The following is a 12869-nucleotide window of genomic DNA, read 5'->3' on the forward strand; positions in this document are numbered from 1 at the left end:
CATTGTCAAGATATTTTTGTGTAAGTAGTTGTTGATAAACCTGAACTATCATTGTGATAGAAAAGAATCTCAAGTACTGTAGTTATGTAGTACTGCATTACTATATAATTACCAGAAGAGGGGGCTTTAAAATAACCAATTATCATCGTGCCACAGTCAATTTTTCCACTCAGCTTCCAGTCAAAGCACAAGGTCAGAAACATCTGTAGCTGTGGAGCTGGATCAAGGTTAAGTGTCTTGGTCAAGGGCTTTTCAGTGTAGACACCTGCTGACAGGAGTGTTTATTTCATGTCTACTGAACGAAGGATGTTCTGCTAATCAGCATGCATCCCTGAATACCTATGTGCTACATACTTTAATGTCATAATTAGCATTACCGCAGGCGTCTAAACGAGTTGACCTTCAAGAGCAAGTTATGTAATGCAAATTAAGTGCGTTATATAAAGGAAGGTTTCAGCTTAAGATTACTGCTGGGATTCATCGTGAGCCTCTGGGGAGTGTTTTCTTCAGATATGCACAGCTACAGTATAGATGACTGTGCTGCTACCTGATTTGTGCTTGATTGTTTGATTCGATTCAGCCCTTTCAGAGTATTGAAATGTTCAGAAGGATTTTAAAGTGAAAGAAGTGACCGGACATCGGAAATTTGCTGTGGCGTCTCAGTGGTGACTTTAGAAGTTGCAGTTTCACCTCTGCTCGCTGGTTTCTCGGTGCACTGTTATGCAGCAAGCTAAACTCACTTCAGATAACAGATGAGTCTGGTGGGAGCCATCACAGCTTGGATATAAACAAGTGCATGACTGATGAGCACCCAGTTGATCACCCTGATAGACAAAGTTCATCTTAAATTGATTCTGTTCCTCCTGTAGTCAATGCGTCACCATCTGCGATATGACAGACGTTTGGACATAGTAATAGTTACAGTGTTTCTTCCTCCCCCAACAAATCTAATTCAGTTGTGCACACTCAGGTTAAGTGCTGCTTAGCACTGCTCTATCTCGCTAATGTGGAGACACTATAATAGGATGAGCTGATATCAGGAGAAAACTGCTCGGCTTGTGTGTGCTAGGTTTGCCAGGATGCATCTGACCTCTGCTTCCAGATGGGAGTCCACTTGCCTGTGCTAGTCTTTGAAAAGAAACAAAAAACTCTCCTACTTGATCTGTCCAGGGCTCCAGCTTCAACTTCAGCGTTATTGTCCCAAGGGAAATTGGATTCATTGCCAGAGCTTAAAATACAAAACACACACACAACAAAATCCATTGAAAGTATCCGACAAATAGGACAATGCTACCAAATAATTCTGACACAAACCAATAACTAAGAGCTGCTTCTGTCCCACTGAACATTCACAGCCATAAGAGTAGGAGCCAGTCCAGCATTAAAACATTTACTCTGTTGAAAAGAGCAGAGCTTGAATCTGTTTTGGGATCTATAAACATTAAACTTCAGGATTACAACCCCATTCATCACCTTAGATGCTAAATGCATAATGACATTTCAGCCTGTGCCCTTCATCAGAATATTGACCTGGAAGTGATTTACCACGTACTTTGATTTATGTAGGTGTTTGCTGCTTAGAGATGTTTGAGTGAAGCAATTCTACTACATCTGAAGTCACTCCATCGTTCTATTACCTGTTTGCCACGAGGTCCGCAGTTCAATTCCGTCAGTAAATACTTTTTTCATCAAAATCATAAAGCCTGAAGGCTTTATGGTCATGCACCATGAACAGGTCTCTGAGTGTTGACATATAAGAAACTGATAAATTCAGACAGTTGCACGGCTCAAAACATTACATTTATGCGACTTGCTGGAAGAGGCATGAAGAGAACACGTAAGCTATTAATCTCGGGTGGAAAACGAGTCTAACAGAAGTGCTAACTCACAGATAATAAGTTTTCGGGTCAACCAGCAGCCTTCTTAAAGCAAAACTACCCAAGGAGATTATGTTATTAACCCTATCACATTTTATTTGAGATGTAATGCTAAATTTAGACCAAATCTTGTTCTTTTGTCTAATAGACGTTTCTGTCTTCACAGACAGTAACTTTGCCCTCTGTACCAAAAACAGCCTTATTTGTTTGGGAATCCCGCTGCTTTTTATTCAGATAAACCTGACTACCTGCTCAGTGGGAGTCACCACCTTTGATGTAGCCATACAATACATTTGTCAGTTCATTATTTGAGTCTTTAAAGACAGAACAGCCTGTACAGTCAACACAACACTGCAGGACATCTTGACTTCGCATCACTGCATTTTCTTTCTTTCTAATCCAGTCCTGCCCCAAAAGAAGCAGAACAGATTTATCTTGATACCTGAAAGGGTCATAATACAGAGTGGATGAAGCTCAGATGAGGGGAGAGAAGAAAAGTGTGGGTCTTAAAGGAACAGCGAGGCTGATATGGGCCAGGAGCTGGATTAACGGTTTGGAAGATCTGATCTTATGAGCGCTACGTAAGAAATCAAAAACTGAGGCATGGATGAACGTCAGCCTCTAATAAAGAGAGAAAGGTCAGAACTATTTGAATAATTCAATATTTCATTTTAAACATTAGTCTGCCCCAATTCCATAGCAACCCCTACTTCCCTTAACTGATAGTACAGTGCAAATGAAATGTATCCACATTTTCTAAATTCATTTTGCATGCACCTTAAAATCGGATAAACACTACTACGCAAATATACTCTGTTTTCTCAAAGGGGGCTATAATCAACAGAAGGGATTTAAATGTGGTGTTTGCAGCTAAATGTATATCTGGATCCAATTCAGTGTTTATTTAAAAATATCTACAGTATATGTTACTATTTTGGGAAAAAACACCATGTTTTATTTGTTACAGTCAAACTTTTATTCTTAAAATGTTTAAATGGACATTTTCAGCCCAATAGAAAGGTACCTGTGCACTGCAATCAGACCTTGAACATAGAGAAATAAACAGGAGATGTGTCAGGACTTCCGTATTAGATAAGATAAATAAAGCACCTCATTGGTACAATTCATGCACATTTTGCACGTTCAATTCAATTTAAAACAATGACTTTAACCAGTAGATAAGGTCAGTGTCACGGGATAACTACCTCTTTATGCTGCATGTAAAAGGTTGCAGTTAATGGTAGTTAGCTTTTGATTTAACACATCTCGTGCACTCAAAGGTTCCACACTTTGCTGTATTTCACTGAGTACTGTAATTTTCTTCTACAAATCTGATCAGTTGTCTTCTTTAGTTAAAGAACAGCATGAGCATGAGCATGATCACAGTCAGTAGCTCCACATGGTGATTGGAGCTGACTACTGCAACAGATGGACTTCCTAATCTTCTTCATCATCCCCTCCTCCAACAACACTTTTATCATAGTATTATGGTGTCTGTGCTGTTCACCAGAAGCAGCAGACTGATGCACATGGGCATGTCTGAGAACAACATAGACACTGAAATGAACTGATACTGCAGCAGTTTGATACTGCAAAACAGCTTTGATTTTCTTTGTGCCGTGACGCTTCATCTGATGCTTGTATGTACTGTATGTTAAAAAGAAGTTACACCATGAAGACAAACGCACACTTAAAACAGCTCCATGAAAACGTTATTGAAAAGACTAAGATGGAGGCACAAAATGTCCCTTGGAGTAGAGATACATCAATCATTAGGACAGAGAAGGAACACAAAGATAAGAAGGTCGGCCTTAAAAACTGAGTGACTGTGCAGGACGGGGACCAGAGATGGAGGCCACTAGGACACCCATGACTGCTTTGAAAGAGTTTGAGATGTAAATACTTTCAATATTTATTGATTTTTAATGATTAACTTAATCGTAATCTTGTTACTTAATGACGGAATATTGAAGCACCTTGGTTGTTGGCAGCTTGTTTTCTAGCACTTTTCACTTTTAACCACATTACGGTTGGAGTATGCAGTTATTTAGCCGCACAGGGAACTGAAACACACACAAACTCACGCATGCACACACACGTGAAAACACTTTACTGTAACCCCTTTCTTCTTGCTGTCCCCAGAGAGCTTGATGTAACTGTCAACTTCCTTCCATCACCATGACAATATCCCTCTGGGGGAAATCAAAGCAAAGCTGAATGTCTGTGTCACTGTGGGCTTTCAGCGTTCGCTGTATGCAGAGCTTTTTGTCTTCACTAAACTCAGGCAGAAATGACAAAACCATCAAAATGAGATCGTCTTTTCCCAAGAGCTGTGGCATATTCACTAAAGTGCAACGTGCATTGACTTTTATCAAATTGAATTATTTTTCTGTTCCATCTTTTTAGCCTGTCATTCATGCTGAGCTGGACTTAGATGCTAGTTAAACCTTACATGACTTCAGTGTCACTCACAAGTGATGTCATGGGGTCTGCTTTTAAATCTACATATCAGATATGTGTGACACTGTACATTTCCCTCTTCTCTATAGATAAACCAGTGGATGTGAGGATCTTCACCTTCATTTAGATTCATGGTCACAAGGACTGATGAACAAAAGCAAAACAACTTCCCTTCAGCTTGAGCTGAAAACATTTTCTGTCTTTCTTTTTCTATTGACCATGTTCTCCAACCTTGTGCTAACATTGCCGCTGGCAACAGCGCCGTCACAAAGTGCAGAGTGTTTGAATATCCAGCAATTACTCTCCCAACACTCATTACAAAGAGGATTCAACACAGTTTCGACACATTTTCACTCCTCCAAGGGAAATTTCAGGAACAGATGTTTTTTTACGGACATGCAAACCTCAAATGCTTTGCAGGGGACAAGAACGTGTGGGGACAAAGCCTTTAACCCACAGGGATTTTTGCAGATGAATGTATTTTCACAGTCTCCAACCTCAGCTAGATGTGTGTATGTGTGTTCCCACATAGTAAAGTTGAATGATGTGTGTGTCTGAAAGCAGACAAAAAATGTCTAAAAAACAAATGAAATGATCAGAATGTGTTTCAAGACGGGGGAAACAGCTGTTGAGAAGAAAATTGTGGTTGATGACATTTTCTTTCAAACATTACGGGTGTTGGGCCTTTTATCATACAGATTGAAGGGAAATTATGAGCCTCAATTTCATGCCTCAGAGGAAAACAAAGACACTAATGATACGAGAGAATGAGACAGATGTTGTCTTCTCCCACTATCTGATGTACCGCAGCTAATGCCTCTTGGGTAACATACTCCATAATTACAGTGAACACGACCTTTGCAGTTTATTATACTGCGTGACAAATTACCTACCTACCATCTACATATCGCTCCATCCCTTCAGCTTGTTCTGGGTCTGACCTGAAGTCTACTCCTGGTTGGATAACCCCAAAAAAACTCAAATCGAGGCCACGAAGAAGGCATTCTGTGACATGCCCAAACACAGTTTCTCTGCGTTACTACCTGATTGGATCCTGCACCCAGTTTTATAGGTGGGTTATATAATACACTGTGAGCATTTTGGCATGTAAACATATTATATATTAATGAGTGTTTACAGGATCATAAATGTTTCCCACCGGTCTCTGAAATATGAAAAAAAAAAAAAAAAAAAACTAATGTAATTTTGTGGAAGTCTTTGTTTCATGCTTGGAGGCTGGTTGTGTCTGTTTGTGTGAACCTGGCCTGATCAACTAATTGTCCACTGATTGAAATAATGACCAGGATGTTGTTTCTCTCTTTGTGAATAAAGAATGACAGGAAATTGTGTTTGTTCATGTGTGTTTATGTGATCAGGCTGCTGAACGAAGGGCATATAAGGACACAGATAATCATATAAGTGAACAATCACTGGCAGTATAAGAAACAACATGTGTAAGGGTTGATTTATTCGGTTTACCCATATATGTACACCCCAGTGCATTAAGACGAGACAGTCGAGATAACTTTGGGCTCCTATAATATCTTTCGTGACATAAAGTGATCACTCACAGAACCGGTCTCCACCTGAAGGGGGAGGTCCGAGGTGGAAAGCCAGAGCTTCTGATCAAGAGCATACTGTACTGCAGGAGAGTTTCGCTTGTTGGCCCACTTCTCGTGACCTGCCACTGATTCGTGTGCTCTTTGCCAAGTGAGGTGACAGCGTCGTACCGCAGCAGCAGCCGACAGAACCATGGGATCAGTATCCAGGGTGGAGAACAACAGTGGTTGATAACCATACACAACTTAAAAGGGAGGGACCCCGGTGGCTTGGGATAGAGGGGAGTTGTGTCAATACTCCACCCGGACCACAATTCCCGACCATGTGGAGGGGTCTTGGGTGTATAGTAGATCCAGGCTTGTCTCCAGTTCCTGGTTCAGTCTCTCAGATTGGCCAGTCAACTGTAGATAAATCCCAGAGGAAAAGCTGAAATTCCCAACAGACAACAGAATTCCACCCAGAACTTGGTTGGGAATTGAGGTCCTCGGTTCATGTAAGGATTGTGTTCATGCCATTTAAAGGGGGAAGTCTAGTCACCAAGTCCCTGGAGATGTGGGAACAGGGTCTCCTAGGGATAGATAAGGGGCAAAGAAGGCCTCTAGGAGGATGTCTGGGGCACTTGGCCTGTGCGCACTTCGCACATGCAGCAACATACTCCTTAATGTCTTTGCACATGCAAATGTCTGTGCACAACAAGAGCATTGCTGGATAACAAAAAGGGTCCGGGAAGCACTAAGGTGACAGGTTAAGTTGGAAGCGTGGCACCAATGGATGATGTTAGAGCAGAGATTCTCAGGAATGTAAAAAAGTTGAGGGGGGATAAGTGGAGGTTGCTGGTGCACGGGCAACGGCTTGAATGACCTCTTCTACCAGGTCCACGTTCAGTGCAGCAAGATGAACTAGGGAGGGTAGAATTTACGCGGGGTCCTGAGGTTGATCCTCTGGGTCATATATACAGGCTAAGACATCCTCTTTGCAATTCTTGGAACCAGGGTGGTTTGAGAGGGAGAAGTCAAAATGGCCAGTTTTGACACTTAGGAGAGCAGAGATTCTCCAGATTCTTGTGGCCCGTAAAGACCTCTCTGCTGTGGAAAGTCGGCCAACCTCGGGAGAAAAGGGCACATGGGTGCACTTTATTATTCTCTTTAGAAGGTTGTGAAAGAACAGGTTATATCCCTGTGTTGGAGGAATCGACCTTCACAATAAATGGAATGTTGGGGTCTGGTGAAGTGAGTATGGGGGCTGTGGTGATACTTGTCTTGAGTGTTTCGAAGGCTGTGGATGCTTGGGTGGACCATGTGAACTTGGATGGAGGATGTGAGTCGGTGGAGAGGCGCTACTATGGAGCGGCAGTGGAAGTTGGCAAATCCTAAGGACCTTTTAAGATGCCATCGCGAGTCCCGATTTGGCCCTTGCTTTACTGCCTGAACTTTTACTGGATCCATTGTGATTTAGCCTGGTGAGATGATGTGGCCTAGGAATGAAATGGTGATGGCGTAAAACATTTTTGGCGTACATTTCTCTGCTTTGACAAATAGTTGGTTTTATTTACGTTTCACACACCAACCCAACTTTTTTTTGAATTGGGGTTGTATGTATATGTAATAAGGTTTTCAAGGAAAGCAATTGTATATAATTTGCACAACACTTTATTACTATTTCAAACTTGATTCTAGCACTATTTTTGCTGAGCTCTCCATCTGCTGTTGAAAAGATCCAAAACTGCAATATTAATAGGTCAAAATACAGGAGAAATGTATTTTCTTATAATGGGCTAGAAAAGAGTAAAGGTCAGTTCTGAGGTAAACTCCAGTGATACAACGAACAGGTTTGCTGTAATATTTATTTGAAAGTTTGAAATTTACTGAAATTCTTGACATTTATCACAGTCAAAATGTTTTTCTTTTGGCACCACACACAGAGATGAATATGATTATGACCTCTGAAAAACACAGCTCTCACCTGCTACAGCAGCTTGGGAGTGTGCTTTGATACATCTGCTAAACTCAGTGATCTCCAAGGTCAAACTAATCCTAACCACATCATGGGATGAAGCTGTTTATGTTTGAGGCCAGAAAGAAAACAGAAAAATGAGAAATATGGCTTTGAGGCAAAATGTTTTCTTGTAAATTCAGGGTGGAGAGGAGGTAAACATTTTCTTTACAAATGCGATACATTATTATAACATTATTTGACAGATGGGGAATTTTCTCCAAACTGGAAAGAAAAATGAAGCAGCCTGAAGTATAAATCCATCTGCAGTTTCTGGTAGGTAAAAGAGAAGCAAACAAATATGCAAAGTCATAGTATGTAACAGCAGTACAATAATTATCTTTGTGTGTGTGTTTGTCTGAGACCAATAAGAAGACAGCGAATGACATCGCTGTCTTTCATCCTGTCAATTAGTTATTACCTGCTGATATTTGTGTGTATTTCTTCGTACACCTGTTTATATGTGTATCCTTTGTGTGTGTGTGCTTACATGCTCACATGCATGTGTCTCAGCACCCCTCTCAAAGTACCAGATGGCAGTGTTTTCTAATCATGGTTGTGTTACTTAAGTTTTAAATCCTCCTGTTGAAAAAGTAACACACACACACACACACACACACACACACACACACACACACACACACACACACACACACACACACACACACACACACACACACACAACACACACACACATGCACATGCACTTGGCAGTTTCCTACTTTCATAACATTTATTGCTATAACTACTTTTTGCAGGTAAGGATTCTCAATACAGTATCTACTAAAATATGACATATTACTACAGGTTTGCCCCCTATTGACACACAAATTGGTCAGTAACAGCTTGGACTTATATTTGAAAATTTTTACAATTTCTTTGCCATAATTTCACCTTTAAGCATTTGTCAAAAACTGTAACTCTGGACACGACTGGTAAATGTATGTTTTCAACTACATTAAACTCAATACTGTTTATGATACAGGGTTTTCTCAGTGGAGTACTTGTACTTTTGTACCTACATTTCAGTGCATGTGCATATGTACTTCAAGTTGAGTAAAGAATTCAAAGTAGTACTTCTTCTTGTAATAGAGTATTTTAGGCAAACACATGCAGTATTACTTGAATATTGTGTTTGTGTACTTCCTCTGCCAGTTAGAAGTACAAAATGCACAGTGTCATAGTTTCAATAAATATTATTGGTTACACACATTGACGTCATCTCTCACCAGTATGGATGAGTCCTGCCTTATGTGTTTTGGTGCCCAGTCAGTGAGGAAAGGAATTATATCAGTGAAATGAGATCACTCTGAAAGCATCAAGACATAGTACTTGTAGCCTTGAGAATATGTTCATCTCTGTAGCTGCATCTATACAAGCTTGAAATCTGCTTTGCATGTAATAATTTTTCCATATTTTGCTTCTTCTCAATACAGAAATGTCTAAATATGTGACTGAGTCAATCCACTGAGACGCAGGGGTGAGGATTGAATTGATTTGCATTCATTTCCCCTTTGTTCCCTTTTCAGTTCAACAGAATCCTTTTCCTCTCTCTTTGGTTGAAAATAAAATGCAGCTCAGCTCTAGAATATAAATAAACTTAGATATACAAATATAATCCTAATGTGTTAGAAAGCTAAATGTTGATCTCCTGTAAATACATCTAATCAGAGTATGACTTTATTCATAGCAGTATGATGGTACTGTATATCTTTACAGTTCTTATCTCCACACAGGGAAGGGCACATGGTGGAACATCTCCTTGTGCCTCTTCTTGACTACCATGAACTGGATGGGACAGACTCAGACCAGCAATACAATGTCTGTAAAGCCTGAGCCAGCAGGAACCAAGTGGTTTAAATTGCTTTGTGTGTGCAGCTGAGTGTGAAGATGCACAAAAAGAGTGTGTGTGTGTTTGTTGTATTTTCTCCCAAGCGCAGAGGCTCAAACAGAAAAGAAGAGAGATTGCAATTCCTCAGGGTTTCTGCTTACTAGAGGCATAGACCAAACATACCTCAAGCCTATTGATTCAAACAGATATTTCACTTTGGTTTGCTTCCCTTTCACAATAGCTCTGTGTGAACTGTTTTGCATTCTGCATCACTTATTCTAAAATTAATTCTCATAAACTCCAAACACGGATTCTAGAAACAGATGTAGTAGGTTTTAAAGGGCTCTGGTGTCAGGCTTGCACATGCTCCCATCATATGGTATAGATGGCAGAAAAGCTTCCAGTTTTTAGGACAGAGTCACAGGATGGTTAAAAATACTGGGCATAGACACAAGCAGATTATTTATCTGAAACACCTCAAATATGCCCTTTCCTGCCATACGCTTATAAATATCTTCCTACCTCTGTTGTCACTGTGCTTTTTGGCTTGTCCAACCGGACCCACTGCTCCTTGTTTCTCTTTATTCTATCATCTCTCATAGGGTCCCCAGGGATTTGACAAACTTAGAAATGACAACAGAGCCAAAGCCTTTTCCACACTGCAGTCATCATCTCATTCCATCATGATTCTACACCCCAGCAGTCATCAACCAACAAACCCTTTAACCTCCCATATGCAGTAGGTCTATGTCCCTATCCGACCACCCCAACCTCTCCAAACAGAGGTCTTTGAAGGATTTAAATACTAAGTTATGGTCTTTTGTTCATTACAGCTGCTAGATGTTGGCTGTATCTATATTGTTTTCAAGTTCCACAGTCGTCATCCTTTTGTAGCATCCATCATTGTTCCATCAGCCACATCCTACTCATCCATTATTTGTCATTAAATACTTAATTGTGTGGCTCATGAATGTTTGTGCTTTGAAATTGAACATTAGACTCTTCGCTGATTGTTATTCACTTGTTTTTTAGACACTTCCTCTATATTAAGCACCACGTTGGATGCATCAGAGCATTCAGAAAGATCCGATTGAATCTAAGTAATTACAACTGTAAACTATGAGGCCTAATTATGATAAATGATAAATAAGTGGCAATAAAAATTAGAAAGGTCCATAGCTACAGTGATCTCATGCACACCGATCGCATATTTGTGGCTTTTTTACTGATTCTGTCCCCTTTTTTAATTCCCTAATTTTATAATTTGTTTTTCACATTTACATTTAGTCATTTAGCACAGTTAATGTGACTATTTCACTTTTAGCAAATGTGAATGAGTAACAATATTTTGCCAATATAGAAAAATAGTTTAATCCAGAAATACACATTCAATCAATATTATATAAGAAGACCAGCAAGATGGATTCATCTCCTCTCCTTAGCTGTAGACGCCAAAAGGATCTGTGTAAAAATATTATCCTTCATGTCTTGAGATTCTGAATTGTACCAGTGTGACTTGATGAAATATTCTGACCTGAAGCAGTGGACAATAGTTGCAGCAGGTTTCACTGTAAATATCATGGGTGACAGATAAGACCTCCTTGACTTGGTTGACTCTGTGTACTTTCATAGTGCACTATGTTCATGAGCCTTCTCATTATTGCAGCTGGGGCTGCAATAATGAGAGGCAACTGTGCACCAGATGTACTATTACGCACGGACAAACACTGACACGTGTGCACACACGCACACACACATGCACACACACACTGAACCTGTAATTGGCAGCACAATAGAGGAAGGATTTAAAAATGGGACTCTCCTCCTTGTACCATCTCACCACCTAATTTCTCACAATGCTAAGCCTTAAATACTTTATTTGCATAAGTTGACCTCAATGCTCAGCCCTCCGATGTCTTTGTTCCTTTTCTGTCTCACATAAAAAACCTGTTTGCTACCAGACACAAAGGGTTGAATGATGTGGTTAGTAAATAACATCCTCATTTCAACAGAGACCTGCACTAGAGCCGTTTGGGGAGATTAGTCATGCTTTGTGGTGGCAGTGAGATATGGGATTTACCAAAAAAACATAAAATGGGGGGGGGGACCCAAATCTATGAGTGAGGAAAAATGGGGGCTAAAATAAGCACCAATATATTAGTAAAAATGTTATGACAGTTTGTCACAGTCTGGCTACCTTCCACTCCAGACTGCTAAAGTAAAAACCCCTACACAAATGCACAAAACCAAGATTCAGGGCTAAGTGGGGGAACTGGGATTGGGCCTAAATCTTTTCTGTTAGAAAGGAAAGGATGATTTGCTCAGATTGCAGCAAATCAGAGGAACAAAAAGGATCTAAATAAAAAGGCCTAGTTATACCTAACATATAAATATTCTTTAATCACGTGGGGATAATTTTACATCTTTGGTCAACCTTGGTCACTAAATGTGAGCTCTAGTGGATTATAACAGTCAAATTAGGACGGGGTGTCTGTAGCTCAGTTGGCAGAGCAGTCGTCCACAAACCACAGGGTCAGTAGTTTGACTCCAGTAAAAATCCGGGGAAAAAGTGAAAAAATATTTACAACAACATCTCAGTATTTCTGTCTACATGTCACCATAAATGCCTCCGTTACACAGAATATTCTCTGTGGCATGTCTCTCTAATCGCAGACCCCACTGGGACACAGATCCTCCATGAAAACCTTATGTGTGCTGAAATACTAATGGAGTTTTGTGTTGATTTTTTTTTATATCTGTGGGAAACTGTTTTATGGGGGAAAGGGTTGCTTTATTTGTGCTCACTGCAACTGATCTTACTGATGATAACGGTATGGTTTGTTAAACCTGGGAAATAATTTGATCACTTAGGGGCCGTGTCTTTATAGTAAAAAAATGATCATGAGAACAGTTCCCAAACCATACAGTAACATATGAGATTACAAGAGACACATTTTTCCCCCATCATTTTTCCATATGTTGACTTGTTCAGCACAGTTCTAAATCACAGATTATTTACTGCAGCTTGGGAATATCTTCTGAAATCATCTGCAGTTGTGGGTTGGGGTGAAACACTGCGCTCATCCACCCGAAAAGTTGCCTCTGCCGGTACTAATCAGGATGTGCCTCAGCAGGGTGGATGAGAGAAA

This window comes from Channa argus, chromosome 8 (assembly GCF_033026475.1).
Source record: "Channa argus isolate prfri chromosome 8, Channa argus male v1.0, whole genome shotgun sequence".
NCBI lineage: Eukaryota > Metazoa > Chordata > Actinopteri > Anabantiformes > Channidae > Channa > Channa argus.